This window comes from Mobula birostris, chromosome 13 (assembly GCF_030028105.1).
Source record: "Mobula birostris isolate sMobBir1 chromosome 13, sMobBir1.hap1, whole genome shotgun sequence".
Taxonomy (NCBI): domain Eukaryota; kingdom Metazoa; phylum Chordata; class Chondrichthyes; order Myliobatiformes; family Myliobatidae; genus Mobula; species Mobula birostris.
Window position 1 is genome coordinate 70,664,805 of NC_092382.1, and position 23,977 is coordinate 70,688,781.

The 23,977-nt window shown below is 49.8% G+C and overlaps 1 protein-coding gene and 1 long non-coding RNA gene across 2 annotated transcripts in view; both read right to left on the reverse strand.

Annotated features, from left to right (window-relative positions):
* LOC140206960 (uncharacterized) overlaps positions 1-14,202 on the reverse strand; it is a 41,986-nt gene extending 27,784 nt beyond the window's left edge. Inside the window, exons 1-2 of the long non-coding RNA XR_011888443.1 lie at positions 14,041-14,202; positions 4,502-4,604 (exon numbers count right to left, since the gene is read on the reverse strand). This is a non-coding gene — a long non-coding RNA (uncharacterized lncRNA). The remainder of the gene's footprint in view (positions 1-4,501; positions 4,605-14,040) is intronic.
* The window catches only part of LOC140206955 (uncharacterized), a 136,565-nt gene that overhangs the window by 42,450 nt on the left and 70,138 nt on the right, over positions 1-23,977 (reverse strand). The gene's annotated exons all lie outside the window — the stretch shown is intronic.

The window sequence follows — 23,977 nt, forward strand, 5'->3', positions numbered from 1 at the left end:
GGAGAGCGCCCCCAAGTGATGCCCTGGGTAATTACACAGACAGTAAGAGCCCAGAGGCAGTGCTCATGGGACACCAGTCCCGGGATGGGGTAATCCGGGGAGTGAATCCTTTTGCCCACTTTGCTAAGGACGGTACATTCCGCAGTGTGGCCGAAATAATAATGTTAAATTGACAAATACCCACAACCTCAAATTGAAAAACAAACTGTACCTCACATGTCCTTTAGAATTATCCCCATCTGATCTTAAATTCATGGCCCCTTCTACTGGAAATTTCAACCCTGAAGAAAAGATACTGTCTGTCTTGTATATCTGTGCCGCTCATAAACTTAGAAACATCAATCAGATCTACTCTCAGCCTCCTCCGCTCTAGTAAATAAAAACAGTCGCTGTTTGTCTAAACTCCCGTCGTCGCGCATGCTCTCTAATCCAGGTAGCACCCTTGTTAATATTTTCAGCAGCCTCTACAAAGACTCGACATCCTTCCTCTAGTGGGGCCACCAGAGTAAATGCATTACTCTGGGTGCGACCACACTTTGTTAAGCGCTCCACCTTTCTTGTAATACCACGAGCATTTATCTTATTCAGCAGCCTTATGTGCAGCACCTTATCAAATGCCTTCTGAAAATCCAAATAAACAATATCCATTAACTCTCCTTTGTCTGTATTTGCTGTTATTTCCTCAAAAATTGCATCAGGAAAGACAGATTTCCCTCTCAACCACAATCTCCTGTCTTATCACCATATCCTTTCATGCTCTGACTAATCAAGATTCTGTCAACCTCTGCCTTAAATATAACAGATCACCTGTCCTCCTTAGACATCTGTGGCAAAGAATTTCACATATTCTCCACGTTCTGAGTAAACATATTCCTCCTCATTGTTCTAAATTGACTTCCTTCAGCCCCCTCTATTAGGAGGCTGTGTTTTCTGGTCTCAGACCTCTTCCATCCACCTCCATATCATGAGAAACATCCTCTCTACATCCACTCTATCAAAGCCGTTCAATATTCGATAGGTTTCATTGAAGGTCCCAATCATCCTTTTAAATTCCAGTGATTAGCTTCCCAAAGCACCAAAACCTCCTCCTATGACAAGCCTTTCCATTCCGGAATCATTTTTGGGAATCAGTAAATGAAACAGTGTAACTTGGCAAACACCATGCCTGTTCCCTCAAACTCTCAGGGAGACTCTCTCTGTCTGGTTAGAATCACTGAGCACAGCAGTAAGAGTGTAAATAAGTGGAGAGGACTTTGGAGGTCATTCTTGAGTGGGAGATATTAGTGACCAGTGTTGGAGTATTTAAGTTAAGGATAACAGAATGACATGGTGGAATAGTGGTTAGCATAAGCTTTAAGATTGCGTTTCAATTCCGGCCACTGCCCGAAAGGAGCCTGCACACTTTCGCTGTGGGAGCTTCCTCTGGCTGCCCCGGTTTCCTCCCACATTCCAAAGATGCACAGGTAGGGTTACTGAGTTGTGGATATGCTGTGTTGGCACCGAATGCATGGCAACACTTGCGAACTGCCACGGCACCTCTCCAACGCAAACAACGTGTTTCCCTATATGTGTCAATGCACATGTGACAAATACGGCTGCTATAGTCATTGTTATCTCTGTGGGGGCTAAGGGCACAGGAAATGCATACACTCGCCCGAGTCCCAACTCCCTCTGTCACCTCAGTCTTGTTTGTCACTATTACTCAAAGCTCTCACGTGGCTTCTCACCTGATGTTGTCTCTGTCTCTGATACAGGGAGTCGATCAATCACAGTCTATCAGCTTCCTCTAACACACCGGACATTAGTAAGACTGTGGGCTCTGACAAATTAAACTTTAATGCACAACGAGTGTTGAAGAGCATCCGCGTGATGTACCAAAAAGAGATCAAAAATTGATCACTTCTGGAAGTAAACTTCTTTATATTGAGCCTCAGCAGATGGGCAAGATCTTAAATCAATATTTATCCTGCTTTTTTTTCATTGTAGAGAATGATGCAAAACTTAAAATAGTCAATGCAAATGGTTTTGTGATAGTCTACATCATAGCAGAGGAGGTGCTAAATATCTCAAAATGTATTGAGAAATCTCCAGGCCAACAGCACTGTTGGAATGGAGGGAAATGGGAGAGAACTGGCTGAGATGTATGCATCACTAAAATAGGTGATGTGGAAAACAGTGAACATGGTATCGGGACTTGCAGAGAGATCTTGATCATCTCTTGATGTGATCAAATGAATGGCAGATGGAGTATAATTCAGATTAGTATGTTATTTCATTTCGTCAATAATTGAGAATAGGACTTCCAGGAGGCTGAGGAGGTGATAGATAGGACATAGAGTCACAGGAAAGTATAGCACAGAAACAGGCTGTTCGCCCCATTGAGTCCATGCTGAACCACTTAAAGTGCCCACTGCCATCAACCTGTACTGGGACCATAGCCATCCATACACATACCATCTGTGTACTGATTCGAACTTCTCTTAAACGTTGAATCGGGTTCATATGCACCACTTATGCTGGCAGCTTATTCCACACGCATGCAACCCTCTGAGTGAAGAAAGTTTCCCTCGTGTTCCCCTGGACATTTTCACCACTCACCATTAACCTAAGACCTCAATTGTAATCTCACCCAGCCTCAGTGAAAGAAGCCTGCCGGTATTTATGCTATCTATACCTCTCATAATGCTGTATACCTGTATCAGATCTCCTCTCAATCTTCTACGTCCCAAGGAATAAAGTCCTAACCTAGTCAATCTTTCTTTCTAATTTAGATCCTCCAGATCCAGCAACAGCCCTGTAGATTGTCTCCGTACTCTTTCACCCTTGCTTACATCTCTCCTACAGGTCAGGTGATCAAAGTTGCACACAATACTATAAGCCAGGCTTACACAACTTGAACACAACAATACTTTGATTTATGAAGGCCCATCTGCCGTTGTATTCCCAGATTATTTTGCTCTACCACAATCACCAGTGCTCTATTGTTCACTGTGTGAAACCTACCCTTGTGAGGACTTCAGGGTTACATACCTTCTGCCTGATAGTATCTGTGAAAAGATGGCATGGTCTTGATGTTTGATGATAGACGTTGCCTTCTTGAGTAGCACCTCATGTAGAAACTAGTGACAGTGGGGAGGGGTGTGTCTGTAATGTATTGATCTGAGTCATCCACTCTCCACAGCTCCTTACATTCCTGAACATTCATACTGCCTTGTACAACTTTATTTTTGGACCATTCTCTCTCAACTCGAGCAATTGTTGTCCACGAAAATCCCAGCACGTCAGCAGTTTTGGAGATGCTCAGACTGCCCCATGTGGCACCAACAATTATTTCACTGTCATACTCTTTGATCACTTTCTTCCCCATTCTGATGTTTGTTCTGAACCTTTTGACCATGTTTGCAGGCACTTTTGCATTGAGTTGCTGACTCAAAATTTGCTGTTTAAATATTTGCATTAACAAGCAGATGTACAGGTCTACCTAATAAAGTGACAAATGAATATGTGACAAAACAGGACACTACGAGCATATTGTTTGAACAACATTACAAATGTGAAGAATACAATGTACTGTATATTTTTTGTGAATAAATTTTGCATGTCAAGTTTTAGAAAAAAATCTAAACATAGAAAATTCGAGATGAACATATTACAGAGAGATTGAAGTGTTATTGCGAATAAAATAATATCAAGTGAACATGAAGCTGCAGCAAACAATCAGGAAGGTAAAGGACATTTTGTCATCATTGTGAGGGGTTAGAGTTTAGAGGACTACTATTACACAAAGGAGGGTGTGTGACATCACCTGGAATATTATGTCCAGCCTTGGTACCCTTATTTAAACAAAAGTAGAGACTAGCATTGAAGGTTGATGAGAAGAGATTCACTCAGCTGATTCCTGGGATGAGAAGGTTGTCCTTCCCTGAGGAGCTAAAAGCTTTAGACCTGTGCAGTTTGGAATTTAGAGTAATGAGGGGTGATCTTACTGAAATTTGGAAGGTCCAGAGGGAGATAATAGTGTAGATGTTGAGAAGTTCCCAGGGGTGGGTATGACTCAAATAAGGTGGATGTGGTAACAAGTTGTGTGGTCATTTATAAGTGATGTACATTGGTATTTCTTCTCACTGTGTTAAATCCAGAATCTTAAACACTGGGGTTATGGAATGAAATGGATCAATCTGTGAAGGAATGGAGATTTGAGAGCTTTGTGGAGCTGGTTCAGGAGAGGAGGTGAGGCCAGGGACAAATCACCCAGATCGATTTGAGAAGTGGGTCAGGGTTGAGGAGCCCAGTGACCCAGTCAAGCTCCTGATCTGTTGTGTGTTCCCGTGTGGAGGTGCTGGTGTCTCATGATGTACTTCAAGAGCAGAGGAACACGATGGACAGTGTTGCAGAATTTAAATCACAATAATAGTGACAGGGATGGGACAGCAGTGATAACTCAGTGGAGAGTAAGACCCGAGGAAGTCTTCACCCTCCAGGTTTCAGCTCCACCTCTCACCTCAGCCTGGTTTCCATCTGTTGTTCAGTGTTCCCCTGTGGCTCCTCACCAGATGTTGCCTCTGTCACTGACAAGAGTCCATCACTCTCGGTCTGATACCTTCCTGTAATAGACCCGTCATTAGTAAAATCTGACCAGTGGAACTCTGCCCACCTTAGATGCTCAGGTCCATCTCTCACCCTGAGGGAGTTCACTCAGTCTGGCCTCTTGCTAATGAAATACCCTCCCTCTACCTCAGGACCTCCTTTAATTACCATGATGGACAATGTAGAGGGTGCTTTACTCTGTCTGGCCACGGGAATGTGAGATGGGAGAGTGTGGAGGGAGCTTCACTATATATCTAATTGTGGGAGTGTGCGATGGTATTGTGTAGAGGCAGATTCACTGTGTCTGACAGCGATATTGTGTGATGGGACCTGTAGAAACAGCTTCACTGTGTCTGACCCCAGGATTGTGTGATGGGATATTGTGCAGGGAGCTGTTCTCCTTGTCTAATCCCTAGGAGTGCGTGATTGGACATTGCAGAGGGAGCTTCACTGCGTGTCTGTTTCCGGGCGTGTGTGATGGGACCATGTAGAGGTAGGAGTTCCCAAACTGGGTCCAGGTACCCTCAGTTAATAGGAGAGGTCCATGGCAGAGAAAAGCTGGGAACGCAAACACGAGGAAATCTGCAGATGCTGTAATTTCAAGCAACACACAGAAAAGTTGCTGGTGAACGCAGCAGGCGAGACAGCATCTCTAGGAAGAGATACAGTCGACGTTTCGGGCCAAGACGCCTGATATAGGGAGCTTCACTGTCTGAGTGCGGGAGTGTGAACAGAGGGGACTTTACTGTCACTGATGTGGAACCCAGCAGAGGGAGGGAAGACCCGGACACCCACTCACCCACAGAGGGACGGGGAGACAGGGGATCAACATCAATTGCTCTGTCTCCCAGTAAACTCTCCCCTGTCACTGATGTGGAACCCAGCAGAAGGAGGGAAGACCCGGACACCCATTCACCCACAGAGGGACGGGGACAGGGGATCAACATCAATTGCCCTGTCTCCCAGTCACCTCTCCCCTCTGCTGAGCTCCGAGATCTCTCCGTCATTGATCGGGGAGCCCCGCCCACCGCGCGATCATCGCGCTCCGCCCTCCGCCCTCACCGTTAGTTCCTGACCGCGCGAACTCCAATCGCTCTCTAGCATTGGCCCATGGCTCCGCCCACAGCGCGAGTTTTAAACTCGCTCCAGCACTGGTCAATACCCCCGCCCTTAGCGCGAACTCCAATCTCCCTCCACCATTGGTCAATAACCCCGCCTACGGCGCGAATTCCAATCGCACTCTACCATTGGTCAATAACCCCGCCTACGGCACGAGCTCCAATCTCTCTCCACCATTGGTCAGTGGCTCCGTACAAGGCGCGAGCTCCAATCGCTCTCCCCCATTGGTCGAGAATTCCTGTCGGTTGCGCGAGCTCCGCTCTGCGCTTTTCATCCATCTGGAAAACTCCGCTCAGTCTGACCGAGTCCGAGCAGCTTCTGAGGTGAGGGAGTGTCCGGTGTTTAGTGAGGGTCTCGGGGGAGGGAGAGAGTCTGAGGTGAGGGAGTGTCCTGTGTTTAGTGAGGGTCTCGGGGGAGGGAGAGAGTCTGAGGTGAGGGAGTGTCCGGTGTTTAGTGAGGGTCTCGGGGGAGGGAGAGAGTCTGAGGTGAGGGAGTGTCCGGTGTTTAGTGAGGGGCTCGCGGTGAGAGAGAGAGTCTGAGGGGAGGGAGTGTCCGGTGTTTAGTGAGGGTCTCGGGGGAGAAAGAGTCTGAGGTGAGGGAGTGTCTGGTGTTTAGTGAGGGTCTCGGGGGAGAAAGAGTCTGAGGTGAGGGAGTGTCTGGTGTTTAGTGAGGGTCTTGGAGGAGGGAGAGAGTCTGAGCAGAGGGAGTGTCCGGTGTGTAGTGAGGGTCTCGGGGGGAGGGAGAGAGTCTGAGGTGAGGGAGTATCCAGTGTTTAGTGAGGGTCTCGGGGGAGGGAAAGAGTCTGAGGTGAGGGAGTGTCCGGTGTGTAGTGAGCGTCTCGGGGGAGGGAGAGAGTCTGAGGTGAGGGAGTGTCTGGTGTTTAGTGAGGGTCTCGGGGGAGGGAGAGAGTCTGAGGTGAGGGAGTGTCTGGTGTTTAGTGAGGGTCTCGGGGGAGGGAGAGAGTCTGAGGTGAGGGAGTGTCTGGTGTTTAGTGAGGGTCTCTGGGGAGGGAGAGAGTCTGAGGTGAGGGAGTGTCCGGTGTGTAGTGAGGGTCTCGGGGGAGGGAGAGTGTCTGAGGTGAGGGAGTGTCCGGTGTTTAGTGAGGGTCTCGGGGGAGGGAGAGAGTCTGAGGTGAGGGAGTGTCTGGTGTTTAGTGAGGGTCTCTGGGGAGGGAGAGAGTCTGAGGTGAGGGAGTGTCCGGTGTTTAGTGAGGGTCTCGGGGGAGGGAGAGAGTCTGAGGTGAGGGAGTGTCCGGTGTTTAGTGAGGGTCTCGGGGGAGGGAGAGAGTCTGAGGTGAGGGAGTGTCCGGTGTGTAGTGAGGGTCTCGGGGGAGGGAGAGAGTCTGAGGGGAGGGAGTGACCGGTGTGTAGTGAGGGTCTCAGGGGGGAAGCAGAGAGTCTGAGGTGAGGGAGTGTCCGGTGTTTAGTGAGGGTCTCGGGGGAGGGAGAGAGTCTGAGGTGAGGGAGTGTCCGGTGTGTAGTGAGGGTCTCGGGGGAGGGAGAGAGTCTGAGGTGAGGGAGTGTCCGGTGTTTAGTGAGGGTCTCGGGGGAGGGAGAGAGTCTGAGGTGAGGGAGTGTCCGGTGTTTAGTGAGGGTCTCGGGGGAGGGAGAGGGTCTGAGGTGAGGGAGTGTCCGGTGTGTAGTGAGGGTCTCGGGGGGAGGGAGAATGTCTGAGGTGAGGGAGTGTCCGGTGTTTAGTGAGGGTCTCGGAGGATGGAGAGAGTCTGAGGGGAGGGAGTGTCCGATGTTTAGTGAGGGTCTCGGGGGAGGGAGAGAGTCTGAGGTGAGGGAGTGTCTGGTGTTTAGTCAGGGTCTCTGGGGAGGGAGAGAGTCTGAGGTGAGGGAGTGTCCGGTGTGTAGTGAGGGTCTCGGGGGAGGGAGAGTGTCTGAGGTGAGGGAGTATCCGGTGTTTAGTGAGGGTCTCGGGGGAGGGAGAGAGTCTGAGGTGAGGGAGTGTCCAGTGTTTAGTGAGGGTCTCGGGGGAGGGAGAGAGTCTGAGGTGAGGGAGTGTCTGGTGTTTAGTGAGGGTCTCGGGGGAGGGAGAGAGTCTGAGGTGAGGGAGTGTCCGGTGTTTAGTGAGGGTCTCGGGGGAGGGAGAGAGTCTGAGGTGAGGGAGTGTCCGGTGTGTAGTGAGGGTCTCGGGGGAGGGAGAGAGTCTGAGGGGAGGGAGTGTCCGGTGTGTAGTGAGGGTCTCAGGGGGGAAGCAGAGAGTCTGAGGTGAGGGAGTGTCCGGTGTTTAGTGAGGGTCTCGGGGGAGGGAGAGAGTCTGAGGTGAGGGAGTGTCCGGTGTTTAGTGAGGGTCTCGGGGGAGGGAGAGGGTCTGAGGTGAGGGAGTGTCCGGTGTGTAGTGAGGGTCTCGGGGGGAGGGAGAATGTCTGAGGTGAGGGAGTGTCCGGTGTTTAGTGAGGGTCTCGGAGGATGGAGAGAGTCTGAGGTGAGGGAGTGTCCGGTGTTTAGTGAGGGTCTCGGGGGAGGGAGAGAGTCTGAGGTGAGGGAGTGTCTGGTGTTTAGTCAGGGTCTCTGGGGAGGGAGAGAGTCTGAGGTGAGGGAGTGTGAGGGAGTGTCCGGTGTGTAGTGAGGGTCTCGGGGGAGGGAGAGAGTCTGAGGTGAGGGAGTGTCTGGTGTTTAGTGAGGGTCTCGGGGGAGGGAGAGAGTCTGAGGTGAGGGAGTGTCCGGTGTTTAGTGAGGGTCTCGGGGGAGGGAGAGAGTCTGAGGTGAGGTAGTGTCCGGTGTGTAGTGAGGGTCTAGGGGGTGGGAGAGAGTCTGAGGTGAGGGAGTGTCCGGTGTTTAGTGAGGGTCTCGGGGGAGGGAGAGAGTCTGAGGTGAGGGAGTGTCCGGTGTTTAGTGAGGGTCTCGGGGGAGGGAGAGGGTCTGAGGTGAGGGAGTGTCCGGTGTGTAGTGAGGGTCTCGGGGGGAGGGAGAATGTCTGAGGTGAGGGAGTGTCCGGTGTGTAGTGAGGGTCTCGGGGGGAGGGAGAATGTCTGAGGTGAGGGAGTGTCCGGTGTTTAGTGAGGGTCTAGGGGGTGGGAGAGAGTCTGAGGTGAGGGAGTGTCCGGTGTTTAGTGAGGGTCTCGGGGGAGGGAGAGAGTCTGAGGTGAGGGAGTGTCTGGTGTTTAGTCAGGGTCTCTGGGGAGGGAGAGAGTCTGAGGTGAGGGAGTGTCCGGTGTGTAGTGAGGGTCTCGGGGGAGGGAGAGTGTCTGAGGTGAGGGAGTGTCCGGTGTTTAGTGAGGGTCTCGGGGGAGGGAGAGAGTCTGAGGTGAGGGAGTGTCCGGTGTTTAGTGAGGGTCTCGGGGGAGGGAGAGAGTCTGAGGTGAGGGAGTGTCTGGTGTTTAGTGAGGGTCTCGGGGGAGGGAGAGAGTCTGAGGTGAGGGAGTGTCCGGTGTTTAGTGAGGGTCTCGGGGGAGGGAGAGAGTCTGAGGTGAGGGAGTGTCCAGTGTTTAGTGAGGGTCACGGGGGAGGGAGAGAGTCTGAGATGAGGGAGTGTATATCCTGTTCCTGTGGTGTGTCAGCCTCCGTATTGGTGAGAACAATGTAGATTCGGGTTCCGCATTGTAGAACACCATCGGTTCGCAGACACCCTCTGAAATCCATGCCTTTGGCATCAGCGACTGAATGTGTAAACAATTTTTCCCAGTATTCCTATCCAAATGGATCTACCGCCGATCAACAAGTAAGGATACCCAGTGAATCCCAGTTTGATTGGCAAATTGAGCTTAAAACTGCCTTGCAACAGAAGGCAAAGTTTCATTGTGAAGACTTGCTCTGCGACTAGCCTTTTAAAATATCCTACTTTGGTGGCAAAAACAGGAAAACAGATTATCTGAATGGTGGCCGATTAGGAAAAGGGGAGGTGCAACGAGACCTGGGTGTCATTATACACCAGTCATTGAAAGTGGGCATGCAGGTACAGCAGGCGGTGAAAAAGGCGAATGGTATGCTGGCATTTATAGCGAGAGGATTTGAGTACAGGAGCAGGGAGGTACTACTGGAGTTGTACAAGGCCTTGGTGAGACCGCACCTGGAGTATTGTGTGCAGTTTTGGTCCCCTAATCTGAGGAAAGACATTCTTGCCATAGAGGGAGTACAAAGAAGGTTCACCAGATTGATTCCTGGGATGGCAGGACTTTCATATGATGAAAGACTGGATCGACTAGGCTTATACTCGTTGGAATTTAGAAGATTGAGGGGGGATCTTATTGAAACGTATAAAATCCTAAAAGGATTGGATAGGCTCGATGCAGGAAGATTGTTCCCGATGTTGGGGAAGTCCAGAACGAGGGGTCACAGTTTGAGGATAAAGGAAAAGACTTTTAGGACCGAGATGAGGAAAAACTTCTTCACACAGAGAGTGGTGAATCTGTGGAATTCTCTGCCACAGGAAACAGTTGAGGCCAGTTCATTGGCTATATTTAAGAGGAAGTTAGATATGGCCCTTGTGGCTAAAGGGATCAGGGGGTATGGAGGGAAGGCTGGTACAGGGTTCTGAGTTGGATACTCAGCCATGATCATACTGAATGGCGGTGCAGGCTTGAAGGGCCGAATGGCCTACTCCTGCAACTATTTTCTATGACTACGGGGTCCTCTGGGAACATGGGGATTCCTGACTGCCTCTGACCACCCCATTAGTAATGCCACCTTTGTAAACAACTTACTCACCGCTCTACAGCTACCTTGAGTTTTGTCTATTATTAAACGTGCGGCCCACACCCGCATATCCGACCGGGTCAGTACAGGCAATGTTTTAGCGGATAAGACAGCCAAAAGTGCGGTCGAACCCTTGGTAGTTGTAGTTCCCTCGGTTTCCTTCAAGCAACCTTCCGTGACTTAAGCAGAATGGATTTGCTAGACATGCGGGAGGTACGTACTTTTCAGGGGGATGCCTCTGAGGAGGAACGCAAACTGCGTCCCAGATGGGGTGCCAGAAAGACCCCGATATAGGTTTTTGGATCACCCCAGTGGGACAGGTTTGTGTTCCTGCACAGTTTTTACCAATATTGTACACATCCCGAAAAGGAGGGAATGGTTGGTAACCTGCACCCTGTACACCGGGTACGTCTCCCTTGACAGGTGAACCTTTTTCACGTCTACAAGTTGATTTTATTGAATTGCCTAGAGTGCATTGCTATAGATACTGCATAGTTATTATAGACTTGTTTAATAGATGGATTGAAGCTGTTCCAACTACCAGTAATGCTGCTATGACTGTTGTGAAGGTATTATTACAGGAAATAATTCCCAAGTACGGCCTGCCAGAGATGCTGAGCTCTGACAATGGCCCACACTTAGCGGCGAAAGTAAACAAAGGGGTCTGTAACAAACTTGCTATCAAGCAACAATTCCACTGTGTACACCACCCACAGGCTGCTGGCATAGTGGAGAGAACCAAAGGCAAGGAAATTGGCCGAACTAACAGCAGAGACTGGACTCACTTGGTTGAAGGTCCCACCGTCACCCCTATTCCACATGAGGATTACCCCACAGGGAAAACAGGGTTGTCACCAGCTGAAATCATTTATGGACGGTCCATGAGGACACCCTAGGGACCAAGACCTTGTCTACCATTGCTCCCAGAAAGTCTACCAGCAAAATTGGATATGCATACCCTAGGGGAAGAGATGGGGAAATATATATGCCAACTAACCAAAATTCTCCAAGCATTACATTCACAGGTACAACAGGCTTACAAGGAAGAGAACTACCCGACAGAGAGAAGTGACTATCCCACCATAGAACCTGGGAATTTTGTCCTGATCAAGATCTGGGATTGAGGGAATCTCGGACCTCGGTGGAGAGGACCATATCAGGTGTTACTGACCACTCCCACGGCTGTGAAACGGAAGGGGCAATCTCGGTGGATACATCGAACAGACAACAAACGTGTTACTGAAGGAACTGAGTAGAAGGACTCTCTCGACTAAAGGAAAATGTATTGGTTGATAGTGGTGTTCGTGTTTATGTCTTTGAGAGGGCTCACCCCAGCATCCGGGGGCCCCCATGTTAACACCTTTCTGTCACACAGGTGGAACTAGGGGCCTGCTGGGTTTGTGGTGAAATTCCCCAGCATGGTAAAACTATGGTTCCAATGTCAGTAATGTTACATGCTTAAGGAGATCTGTGTTTTTTGTGAGAATGCGGTAATGGTCTTTTGGAGGTCACTTGATGTGATTTTCCTGCCGATGTGAGGTCAGGTGATGACATGTGCCCCGTGACGAAATAAGGGTTGACTCAGGTGACGCAGTGGGTTTTTGAGTTTGTGGATTTCCAGGTAGAACGTGTTGTGCCTCCGTTTCTGTTACGTGTTTGTTTTTGTGATGCAGTTTCATTTTTAAAACAGAAGGTGTGTTCTCTTACAAGATATTGTATTTGAGCTGGGAATTTGTGGCTGGAAGTGCCAATTCACTCAATTCTGACAGTTTTGAAGGGAGAGTGAAGAATTCATCTAAGTGAAGGATCGAGAGAAGTCGGCATCGGTTGGCAGTTTAATAAAGGATCGACCTTATTGAGTCTTCGTTGGAGAGAACCTGCATTGAGATAACTCTTGCAATAGTGCAATGAGTTCATGCACAAACGCTCTCTCTCTCTAAAAGGAATTTGAGGTCAGTTGATTTAAACTGTTTATTTTTGGCATCGGGAATCCTGTGGACAGAACCGGCAGTAAAGGTGCGTCGGTGAAGAAATCGTTCTCCAGAGAAGTCTCTCCCAATTGAATGTGTAAAACTGTTGGACTTTCCAAGTTATCGCTTTAAGAACTGTACCTGACTGTATCGCTTTAAGAACTGTTTTCAGCATTTAACACTTTAAGAACCAGAGTCGAGTGGCGAGCTGGTGAACAACTGCGTACCTGTTAACCTCCAGTTAAAGTTTTCCTTTGTTTTTACCTCCTTATCGTTTATACGTGTTTAATAAATGTTTGGTTGTTTTTATAAAACCTGTCTCGGTAAATATTCATTGTTGCCGGTTACGCAACAGTAATCCCACTGAACCAGAGTGAGGAACTCTCAGCCTGGGCTTTCTCAAATAACACCCAGGGAAGTGAGGTGAGGAACTGTGGTCCAGTCAGAGATAACTGTGGCTGTCAGTGTTCTGAGGGATGGTATCTCTCAAACAGAACTTCCTATACTGGGAATCATGCATCCTGGCCATACTTGCAGGTGCCCAGCAGCGGAGAAGCTGAGACTGAGCGATTTTGGATGATCGCTTTTCTCTCCTATGGAGTAGCCAGGAATTCACGAGAGATAATCAATTTGGCTACAGCACTTGAGGAGCTGGCCACAATACTGCAGGGGCCCTGACAGAATCACAGGCCCAAGTAACAGAAATATCCACTGAAATGATTGCAATCCGGCAAACAATCCCACAGAATCGTATGGCTTCAGATTTTATCCTGGCTGAGAAAGGGGGAACCTGTGCTATTATTGACACAGAATGCTGCACCTATATCCCTGATGACTCTACTAACATTACATCCCTCTCCCAGCACACTGCCAAGAAGATTGACAGCATCAAGAAAGTAGGGCAGGATTTACACGGGTTCACCAAAGGGTCGAAATGGTGGTCTTCGAAGGCCTGTTCGGTAATATGTGGGGCATGATATTGCATTATGGCCGAATAGTTGTACATATGACTGTTATCATTACCGTTGTTGCTTTCTCTGTAAAAAATTACTGCTTTGTAGATCAAGTAATAATCAAAAGGAGGGAATGATAAAGTATGTAAAAGGGTTAACACTTCGTTAAACAATAGCAGCCTGTTTTTCTGAAAGAAACTGCTGATGCTCAACAGATGTGCTGAGCCATGCTGAGCCATATTTCTTCTTGAGGGTCACTAGCTAGGGTTTCAGGATGCTTATCTCCCTGTGCACTCATGCATAGAGATAGGACAGCTTCAGTCTGTTCCGTGTGTGTAAGCCATTATGACTATTTTGTAATTTGTCTTTAGGGGCTGTCATGTAGTAAATAACTTTGGCTCCAGCCTGTCTTGTGTGGCGGGTATCTGGACGGATATATCTGTGGTGTAAGGGAAATTGTTCGTCAGTTAGTGGATTGGGCGGGAACAGTCATAGACTGAGTAAGCCCCAGGTGCTTGGAATAAAGAGTTTGTACTTAAATGGTCTCTGAGTGACTTTATCTGGATTCGACTTCCACAGAATAGGAGTGGTTTTAAAGGGCTGGGCTGCTGGAAGCACATTACCAGACCTGGAGTGATTGCAGCTGGGTCTGACAGAGGCATAACTGGCTCTTCTGGGCACATTCAGTCTCACCCCAACTGCTTCCTACCTTCTCTTGTACAGATATGTAATGTCTAAAGGACTAGTGTTTGAGTAAATAAGACTCACCAAACTTTCTCCTGACTGAATCACTGGAATCTCCGAGTCAGATGAGTTCTCTCCAGTTGATGCTCTCAATCCTCGGGCTGGTTCACTTGTTGCTGTTCCCTCGTCTTCAGTCGTGGTTTGCTTCCATTTGGGGTTTTTCTTCCAATAAATCTCTCACTGCAGGTCTAACTTTAACATGTAATGAAGCACATTAACAATAAAAAGGAGAACCAAACATTTCTGCTTCATGTTTCTAAGAACAAAACTCACTGAAATTTAAACGTTGAAGGCAAATATAATCATCTCAGTGAACAATCTTTTATTGTCCCTCACACGTCACAAAACGATATGGGATAAGAAGGAGCCATCAGTCAGTCATGGTAAGACATAAGACACAGGAACAGAATTAGGTGATTCGATCCATCTGGTCTGCCCCATCACTCAACCATAGCTGAGTTTTATTCCAACACCATATTCCTGCCTTCCTCCTGTAACCCTGAAGCTACTTAGCAATCATGAACATATTAATTTCTGTCATAAATATACCCAAATGGCAGCTTCAACCAATCTCTGCGGCAACAAGTTCCACAGATCAGACATACTTTCCCCAAATTTTTTTTCTCATCTGAGTTTTTAAGGGAAGCATCTTTATTCTGAGACTCTACTGTGAGATTACAGACTCTCTATCTAATGGAAACATCCTCTCCATGTCCACTGTATCCAGGCTTTTCAGCATTCGGTGGGTTTACTTAACCATACATCCCCCCCCACCACCCCCACCATCCCTCTGAACTCCATTGAGCACAGGTCCAGAACCATCAAATGCTCCTCATACATAAAGCTGATCATTGCTGAAATGCCGAGGGGTGATTGGTAAGTTCCTGGCCTAAGGTGGAAGGCGCCAATTTTAGAAAACCTAGCATTTTTCAATTATCTGAAACAGAAATACCACAAAAGTTATTAACTCCAAACTTTCAGCATAATCACTCAAAGAGTTGAACTACACGTGCATGTAACGAGAGCTGTACAACTTTAGGCCTTCTAACAGGCCACGAACTTATCAATCGCCCCTCTTACAGCTCCGGCACCTAAAAAAATTGCCACTGCACCCCTGCTCCGGCCGTCCGGCAGAATAGTGCTCCTTTCTCAATGCCCTAACCCAGATTTACACAACCATGAGGAAATCTTACTCACCGCCGCCCGAACGGCACACACCGGCAACTGCGCATGCGTTTAACGGGAGGTTCTCCGCAGCACCTCCGGTGGCCGGAGGTCTGCTCATCCCACCAGTGGCTGGAGGTCCATGCAGCGCCACCGGTAGCCGGAGTTCCATGCAGCGCCACCGGTGGCCGGAGGTCCATGCAGCGCCACCGGTGGCCGGAGGTCCATGCAGCGCCACCGGTGGCCGGAGGTCCATGCAGCGCCACCGGTGGCCGGAGGTCCATGCAGCGCCACCGGTGGCGGAGTTCCATGCAGCGCCACCAGTCGCCGGAGGTCCCTGCAGCGCCACCGGTGGCCGGAGATCATTCAGACAGACCTCCTCCGGCAGGCACTGCACAAGGAGGGCATTAAAGTGGGGGGAAGCGTTTCCCTGACCAAAGTTGGGATCCCCGGCATACGTGGCGTAAATGGAAGCAAACCTGTCAAAAAACTCGGGACCGTCCTCGTCTTTCCGAGGTTTACAATTCAATACTCTGATGAGATCCATTGGTTGGGACAAGGCCCTTCTCAGGGTGTCTCCAATGCGTTGGATCTGGTCCGGGCCCTGGGGGAAAGCGGCACTAAAAGCCGCCCAATCTGCATGGCCCCCTTGGGCCTAACGCCATTTCTCCTGTTCCACAGGATTAAGGGCCATGTAACAGAGGCAATAAAGGTCCTGGGGAGCAGCCTGATAGATTCGGATTACTCGTAGTAGGTGATCTATGAACCCTTCGGGATCGGTCTTTTTGTCGGGGTCCCCTTGCATTATCATGGCCATTTCCCGAGGCTTCCAAGGAGTGTATACCTCAATAGTTGGTCCCTGATTATGCTGGCCTGCCTGGGGATTAGGCACAGTCCTAAATGGGAACTGTCGGGTCACGGAGGCCAGTCATTCTCGGACACATGATCAAAATTAGAGTTGGGGTCTGGATCATCAGGGTCCTGGGGATCTCGGGTGGGACCATGGCCCAACAGTCCGTCAGTTGGGCGATCCACCGCGTTGCGCTTCGGCCGGGGCTTTGGGACTGGAAGCTGTGTGGTCCGCCAGTGAGTTCGGGTAGCAATATAGTCCGAAAATTGTGGGGTACCTGATCCACCATCAGTAATAGTCCTGGGAAGTACGGAGGATGCCGGGACGGGGGCCGTCACGGGGGCTGATGTGGGGGTAGGAGAATAGGGGGTGGTTTCGAGACCTGACCTGAAGGATTTGGTAAACCGGGTGGGGGAGGGAGTGGGATTCCTGCAGGGGCTGAAGGAATTATTACATCCTCATTGTCGGTTTCTTCGACGGTGTCAAATGAAATCTGCAGTCCTGACATATCCAAAGGTGCATCTTTCCCGGTTGATTTAATTTGTTGTTTATCAAATAATTCACATAAGGCCTTTAAAACCACATATGGTCGGACCTGGCCCTGATCATCGGTAATAGGGATGTTTCGTTTTTTGGCATTTTCTTCCCAGGATGTCTGTCTGGAACGCTCATTTAATCTGTCCGCTACTTTTACCCACATTGTAATCAAATCTTTCCATTATTGAGAGCAATTTTGCTTCCAGACTTCAGTCTCTGTTTTTTTGCATTTGTCCAGGTCCCAAGTTCCCCCCAACGGCCAATTTCCACCCCCACCACCACCACCACCACCACCAATCTTTTATTTAAGCGCGCACTAAGACGTCTTAGGTTCTTTTCTAGCTCCGGATTTTCCTTACACATCTTTCCGAGTGGCGTGGTAATGTCCCCCTTATCCACAGTCTGACCCATGTTTATCACTTTACTCCCGAATCCACTTCAAGATCCTGACCTTCGCGTGGGAGATTTCCCCTCTTGACAACCGGTCTAAGGCTGGATGCAGTTTCAGTGAAATATCACCCGTCCCTCCCCGAATCTTTTACTGCAGTACTCGTGTGCGAGGCGACCCCAACTCAGTCACTCGTAGAAAAGCGAGATTTCCACTAGTTCACAAGTGTACCTAAAACGTTGCTACAGCATCCGGATGGACTGCAGGGGAGAGCCACTTCCCCTGTGTTTGCCCAAACGTCTGCTCTGCCCTGTGCTGATCAATTTAATCTACACACCCCATCCCCTCCTACGCCAATTAGAATGGTTACCAGCTTCAAAATGTAATAGGATATTGCCACTAGCCCGCTGACCAATTTGCTGTAACACACTCAAAGAAAAATGTAATAGGTCACTACCAATGATCCGCTGCCCAATTTATTAGCACCGGCAGGCTTTCATACTCACAACACTTCGTCGGGGATTCTTACCCCTCACTGAGGTTCTGGACCTCCAAAACAAATCCTGCGTGTCGGCCCCTGGTCTCGGAGTCCCGACTCCCTGTTTCTCAGACACTGTTTCACTGCGTGTCGGCCCCTGGTCTCGGAGTCCCCGACTCCCTGTTTCTCAGACACTATTTCACTGCGTGTCGGCCCCTGGCCCCGGAGTCCCGGACTCCCTGTTTCTCAGACACTATTTCACTACGTGACGGCCCCTGGTCCCGGAGTCCCGGACTTCCCGTTTCTCAGACACTGTTTCACTGCGTGTCGGCCCCTGGTCTCGGAGTCCCGGACTCCCCGTTTCTCAGACACTATTTCACTGCGTGTCGGCCCCTGGTCTCGGAGTCCCCGACTCCCTGTTTCTCAGACACTATTTCACTGCGTGTCGGCCCCTGGTCCCGGAGTCCCGGACTCCCCGTTTCTCAGACACTGTTTCACTGCGTGTCGGCCCCTGGTCTCGGAGTCCCGGACTCCCCGTTTCTCAGACACTATTTCACTGCGTGTCGGCCCCTGGTCTCGGAGTCCCGGACTCCCTGTTTCTCAGACACTATTTCACTGCGTGTCGGCCCCTGGTCTCGGAGTCCCGACTCCCTGTTTCTCAGACACTGTTTCACTGCGTGTCGGCCCCTGGTCTCGGAGTCCCGGACTCCCCGTTTCTCAGACACTATTTCACTGCGTGTCGGCCCCTGGTCTCGGAGTCCCGAACTCCCCGTTTCTCAGACACTCTTTCACTGCGTGTCGGCCCCTGGTCCCCGACTCCCCGTTTCTCAGACACTATTTCACTGCGTGTCGGCCCCTGGCCTCGGAGTCCCGACTCCTTGTTTCTCAGACACTATTTCACTACGTGACGGCCCCTGGTCTCGGAGTCCCGGACTCCCTGTTTCTCAGACACTATTTCACTGCCTGTCGGCCCCTGGTCTCGGAGCCCCCGACTCCCTGTTTCTCAGACACTATTTCACTGCGTGTCGGCCCCTGGTCTCGGAGTCCTGGACTCCCCGTTTCTCAGACACTATTTCACTGCGTGTCGGCCCCTGGTCTCGGAGTCCCGGACTCCCCGTTTCTCAGACACTATTTCTCATACAGATTCTCATACAGAAATCCGTCAACGTTAAAACCACTTCTCCTCGTGGCCTCTACCGACTGTGGTCCGTGGAGTCCGCTGAGCAGCTCAGCAGGAACCCTGAGGGGAACAAGCAACCAAAGGAGACCGTGAGAGGACCGGGGGAAAGTCACCCCGTGGGCCCGTCCGTCTCAGCGGCGTCCAGTGGATCGCTAGTTCACTAACACCAGGGCCGCTGGAGGCTCCCGTTGGGACTCCTGGCTGGCTCGCCAAGTTGTCTTTATCAATTCACTATTCACTCAGAGACCACGATCAATTCTTTATTCAACCTGATCCGAGCAGAGGTAACCACCATACGCTTCTACAGTGTCTGGCAGTCAGCTCTGCCTAGCACGAGTACAAGGTTACATTTATATCCAAAAGAAAGGTTTCAGTCAGCAGCTGTTTCCCCTGTCCACGCTTATGACGGTTTAGTGGTCAGCAATTTCATCAGGGTCACAACAGCTTCAGGTGCAGAGGTACAGGTCAGTCAGCGCTTCTGTTCTGAGAGATAAGCATGCAGTTGCAACATCCTAACCGTGCCCGGTTCTGTTGTCTAGTTCCCGCCCCTGCTATATTTTCCAGGTCACATACACCATTTAACCCTTCCTATCCCGTACTCCAACCCCCTTTTCACTTACACAAAGAAGGTTGAAAAGTTTGTCTGGACCGAGCCTTGTCAGGATGCATTTGATCGATTGAAAGTTATTATTTGAGATTAGGCCAATCAATGTAGGGTCGTCAGTGAATTTAATTAGCAGATTGGAGCTGTGGGTGGCTACACAAGTCATGGGTGCAGAGAGAGTAAAGGAGGGGGCAAGGAGACAACCCTGTGGGGTTTGTGTACTGAGGGTCAGAGAGACAGAGGTGAGGGGGCCCACTCTTACCACCTGCCGGCAATCTGACAGGAGGTCCAGGATCCAGCTACACAAGGCAGGGTGAGGGCCGAGGTCTCTGAGCTTCTTGTCGATACTTCACGCCTTCGTATGGCTACTGCTCTGCCCATGACTGCAAGGAACTGCAGAGAACTTTGGTCTCACATGGGAACATCAGAGAAACAAGCCTCCCCTCCATGGACTCTTCCTGCACTTCCCCTGCGTCGGAAAAGCCGGCCATGTACTCAAAGATCCTCACAACCCGGACATTCTTGCTGCAAACCCGCTCCCCCATCGGGGAAGAGATACAAAAGCCTTAAAGCGCGTACCACCAGGCTCAAGGACGGCTTCCTGTCTGCGGTTATAAGCCGGATGAATGATAAAATGGGCTCGACCTCACAATGTAACTCGATGTGACCCTGCACCATATGTCTATCTGCACTGCACTTTCTCTGCAGCCATAATGCTTTGTTACAGTTATTGTTTTGTCGTATATCAGCTCAATGCACTGTAGTAATGTATCGATCTGTGTGGATGGTACGTCAGGCAAGATTTTCACTGTAGCTCAGTACGTGATGATAATAAACAAATTCCCATTTTAATTGTGTGGAAATATTAGACAGACTGAGCTTCTGCTCTGGAACCACAGAAGGAAACTTAACTGTTGTCATTTCTGAGGAATGCAGATAAATGGAAAAGGCTTCAATCTCGCATTACGATCTGCGGTGACTGGGATCAGGTGACCGGTGGTAGGTCTCCCATACCAATATCAGAATCAGGTTTAATAGCACCAGCATATATCATGAAATTCATTGTCTCTGCAGCAGCAATAGAACCTAATTCATAACAATAGATTTTAACAATTGTGATTTAAAATAAGAATATACATATTAAACAGTTAAATTATGTACGTAGTACAACATAAAAATAAACTATTTTAATTGTGTGGAACTATTTGACTGACTGGGTTGTTGTATTGCAAATTCTGGAGTGAAGCTTAACTAAACTACACATTTATGAGAAGCTCAGATAAATAGAAAAGGCTAAATTCTCACATAAATGGGTCATAGATCCAGAAACATTGGCTGCACTTCAGCAGGTAAAAACAGTGGAATGAAACATGCTGAAAATATTGCAGATAAAAACATATTGTCCACCCACGACGAGAGGACGTGACAGATCTGGATCTCACTGCCTTGTTTGAATGGGCAGAAGATGAAGCTACACGGACACGTAGAGCAGTGACCGACAGATGCTGCAGATCTGCGGGGAAATGTGAACAGGAAACGGGATCAGGTGACGGGTGGAGGGTCTCCCACCTGAACAGGTGACTCTGCTCCTCGCCCCTCACACGCTGCCCAACCCATCCGCTGCATTTCCCATATTATTGCATAGTTACGTATCCCTCCATATCTTCCCTGTCCCTTTCCCTCCACCTCCAGGTCACAGAGTTACAGAGTCGATTCCCATCCCGATCAAACACACTTTTCAGACACAAACTGGAAATGTGCAGGTTTCATTTAAATCAGTCTGTGTTTATAAACACTAATTTCTATTCACATTCCTCCGGCCTCACTGGACAGGAACACTGAAACACCAAGTGAGAAACAGCAGGAGGTGGCCATTCAGCCCCTCTAACCATCAACAAGATGGCGGCTGCTCTCCCATCTCAGCCACATGTTTCTGCCTGATCCTCATTTCCTCGATCCCTTCAGTCTCCACACATCTGCCGGCCTCTGTTTTATGTGAGGACGATCACTGAGTCTTCACCGCCCTCTGTGGTGGGGATTTACGGACATTCACCACCTTCGGAGTGGAGACATTTCCCCTCATCTCAGTCCCAGACAGTCCACCTGCTTTTTCAGAGACTGGGATCCCTGGTTCAACCGGTAATGATGTTGTGCATTTCAATGTGTTCACCCCTCGGTCCTCGATTCTCCAAATGAAAGGGTTATCACATTTGATCTTTCTTCATATGATGACCCACCACTCCAGGGATCAGTCTGGTGAATCTTCATTGCACTCTCTATAACAAATACTCTCTAACTCTTTGTTAATCCTCTATGGAATTAATTTCCATCTTCTGCAGCCCCGTGTTGCCCCAACCACTCACCTCCCACCCCTGTCACTATTTCCACCTTCCCACCTCCCCCTCACCTGGATCCACCTCTCACTCCCCAGCTCTTGCACCATCCCCACCCCTCACCTCTTTTCTCGGACTATTTCCCGTCCACTCTCAGTCCAGAGGGAGGGTCTCGGCCCGAAATGTTGACGGTCCATTTCCCTCCACAGATGCTGCCCGACCCACTGAGTTCCTCCGGCAGTTTGTTCTTTGGTCTGTATAACCCGTGTTAGTGTGGGGAGCGGGATTTTACACCATATTCCCGGTACAATCTCAACAAAACACAAATAATTGTCACTTTGCCCGGACCATTGGCCCCGCTTGCAGGGCAACAGTCTGCCGGTGTTTGCCCCCCAATGTGGTGAATCGCCACCACCGTGGGCTCAGACATTTCCACAGATGAGCCCCTCCTGTCCCCACCGGGACAAACATCCTGTCCGCCCCCTCTCTCACCGTCTTCATCCTCTCCCTCCCCGGGGAACCGGCATCAAACCGACGGGCCGAGCGGTCTCCTCCTACCTCTCAGCGACACATCAGACTCCGGCCGCAGGAGACGCTTCACAAACGCCCCAACTTCCCTCGGAGAGAAATGGAAATAAATCAGAAAGCGGACATTTACTTTGGGATTTGTTCCGCTTTAATGAGGAGTTTGACACTTGTGCGAGCGACGGTGTGAGTGGGGGTAACGCCCTCTCGGCCGGTCCGCCTCCACGACTGGTTGTAACCAATGATTGACATCCGTTCGCACCAATGGGAATAGCGCAGCTCCTGAATCCTCTGTTGACAGCGGTGAGGGTGGGGAAGGGGCTCGTCACGTGATTAGTAGCCCAGCCGTTAAACCGATAAAGCTCGAGCTCTCCAGCGCATGGGTGACGTAAGACACCGCGCACGTGAGGGCAGATGCCGGTGTGGGGAGCCCATGTGTGACGTCAGGCACGTGAGTGCGTCTGTGTGACGTCACCTGTGGGGGAGCGCTCTTATTCAAAACCACCTCAATGGACATTTCTTATGATTTCAGTGGGACAACAACATTAATCACGGGTTTCATCACTGAATCCAGTGTTGTGAGATGTAAAGTTCCTGTTATGTGTCCGGCTGTGCCGTGTTGTTGGTGGAGTGGGCAGCGTGGTGTTTGTCTCGATTCGGGTCACAACACCAGAATTGCCAGCGGGGTCCACACACAGTGTATTAGTGACCAGAAAACCTCCCGTCCCTGCAGTCTCTGTCTCCTGGTAAACTCAACACCCTGACAATGTGGATCATAGACACCCCTTCCTCTCAGAGTCAGGGAATCATTCAGACAGCTGATCAAAGAGAGGAATTATATTTATTGGTCATTAAAGTTCGCCCAGATTCGTTTGGACGGATTTGATGTGAGTTCGGGGGTCACAGTGAAAGGGCCGGACGGCCGAACTCCCCCCGTTGTCCAAACATCCTTCCGGGTGAGGCGACCCTTCACCTGTGAATCTCCCGGGGTCGCCCGTTGTGTCCGCTGCTCCCGATGCGGCTCCTCTACACCGGTGACACCGGCTCCTCCGCAGTTGTGCGGGGTCGGGTTGTTTTTTCGGGGGGATCGATGTTATTTTTCCCATTTGCGGGAGGAGTGGGGTTTTGGGGGTTGATGATCGGGATGCCGTTCCGTTTTATGCGGGGGTTGGGTGGGAGTTTGATGTTTCTCTCTGAACGACTTTCATGTTCTTTGTTCCGTGGCTCACTGGAGAAGAAAACAAAAACTCAGAGCTGTTTATGGAGATCTGCTTTGATAATTAATTAACCTTTGAACTATCTGCTCCGAGCGGGATTTCCCGGTGTCCAAACATTTTCATTCCGATTCCCATTCCCGTTGCGACGTGTCAACCCATTGCCTCCTCTTGTGCCAAGATGAGGCCACCCTCAGGGTCCAGGATCAGCACCTTATATTCCGTCTGGTTACCCTCCAAACTGATGGCATGAATATCGATTTCTCCTTCCGCCGAACAAATCTCCCCCTCACCTCTCCCTCCCACTCCCTCTCTTCCTCTCTGACTTTTCACGTCCACTCACCTGCTGATCACTTCTCTCTGGATCCACTGCTCCATCCCTTTCTCCTATTCTCCACTCTCCTCTCCTATTAGATTCTATTTTCTTCTGCTCTTGAGCTTTCCCACCTACCTGGCTTCACCTATCACCCCCCAGCTCGGCATTTCCTCGCCCGCCCCGATTTTATTCAGATATTTCCTTCATTCCATCTCAGTCCTCAGTTCAACTGGAAACGTCGACTGTTAACTCTTTTCGATAGGAGCTGCCCGGCCTGCTGAGTTCCGCCAGCATTTTGTTGGTGTTGCTCTGGATTTCCAGCATCAGCAGACTTTGTTGTGTTTGTGATTTACATCTCCGCTGTCACTCACG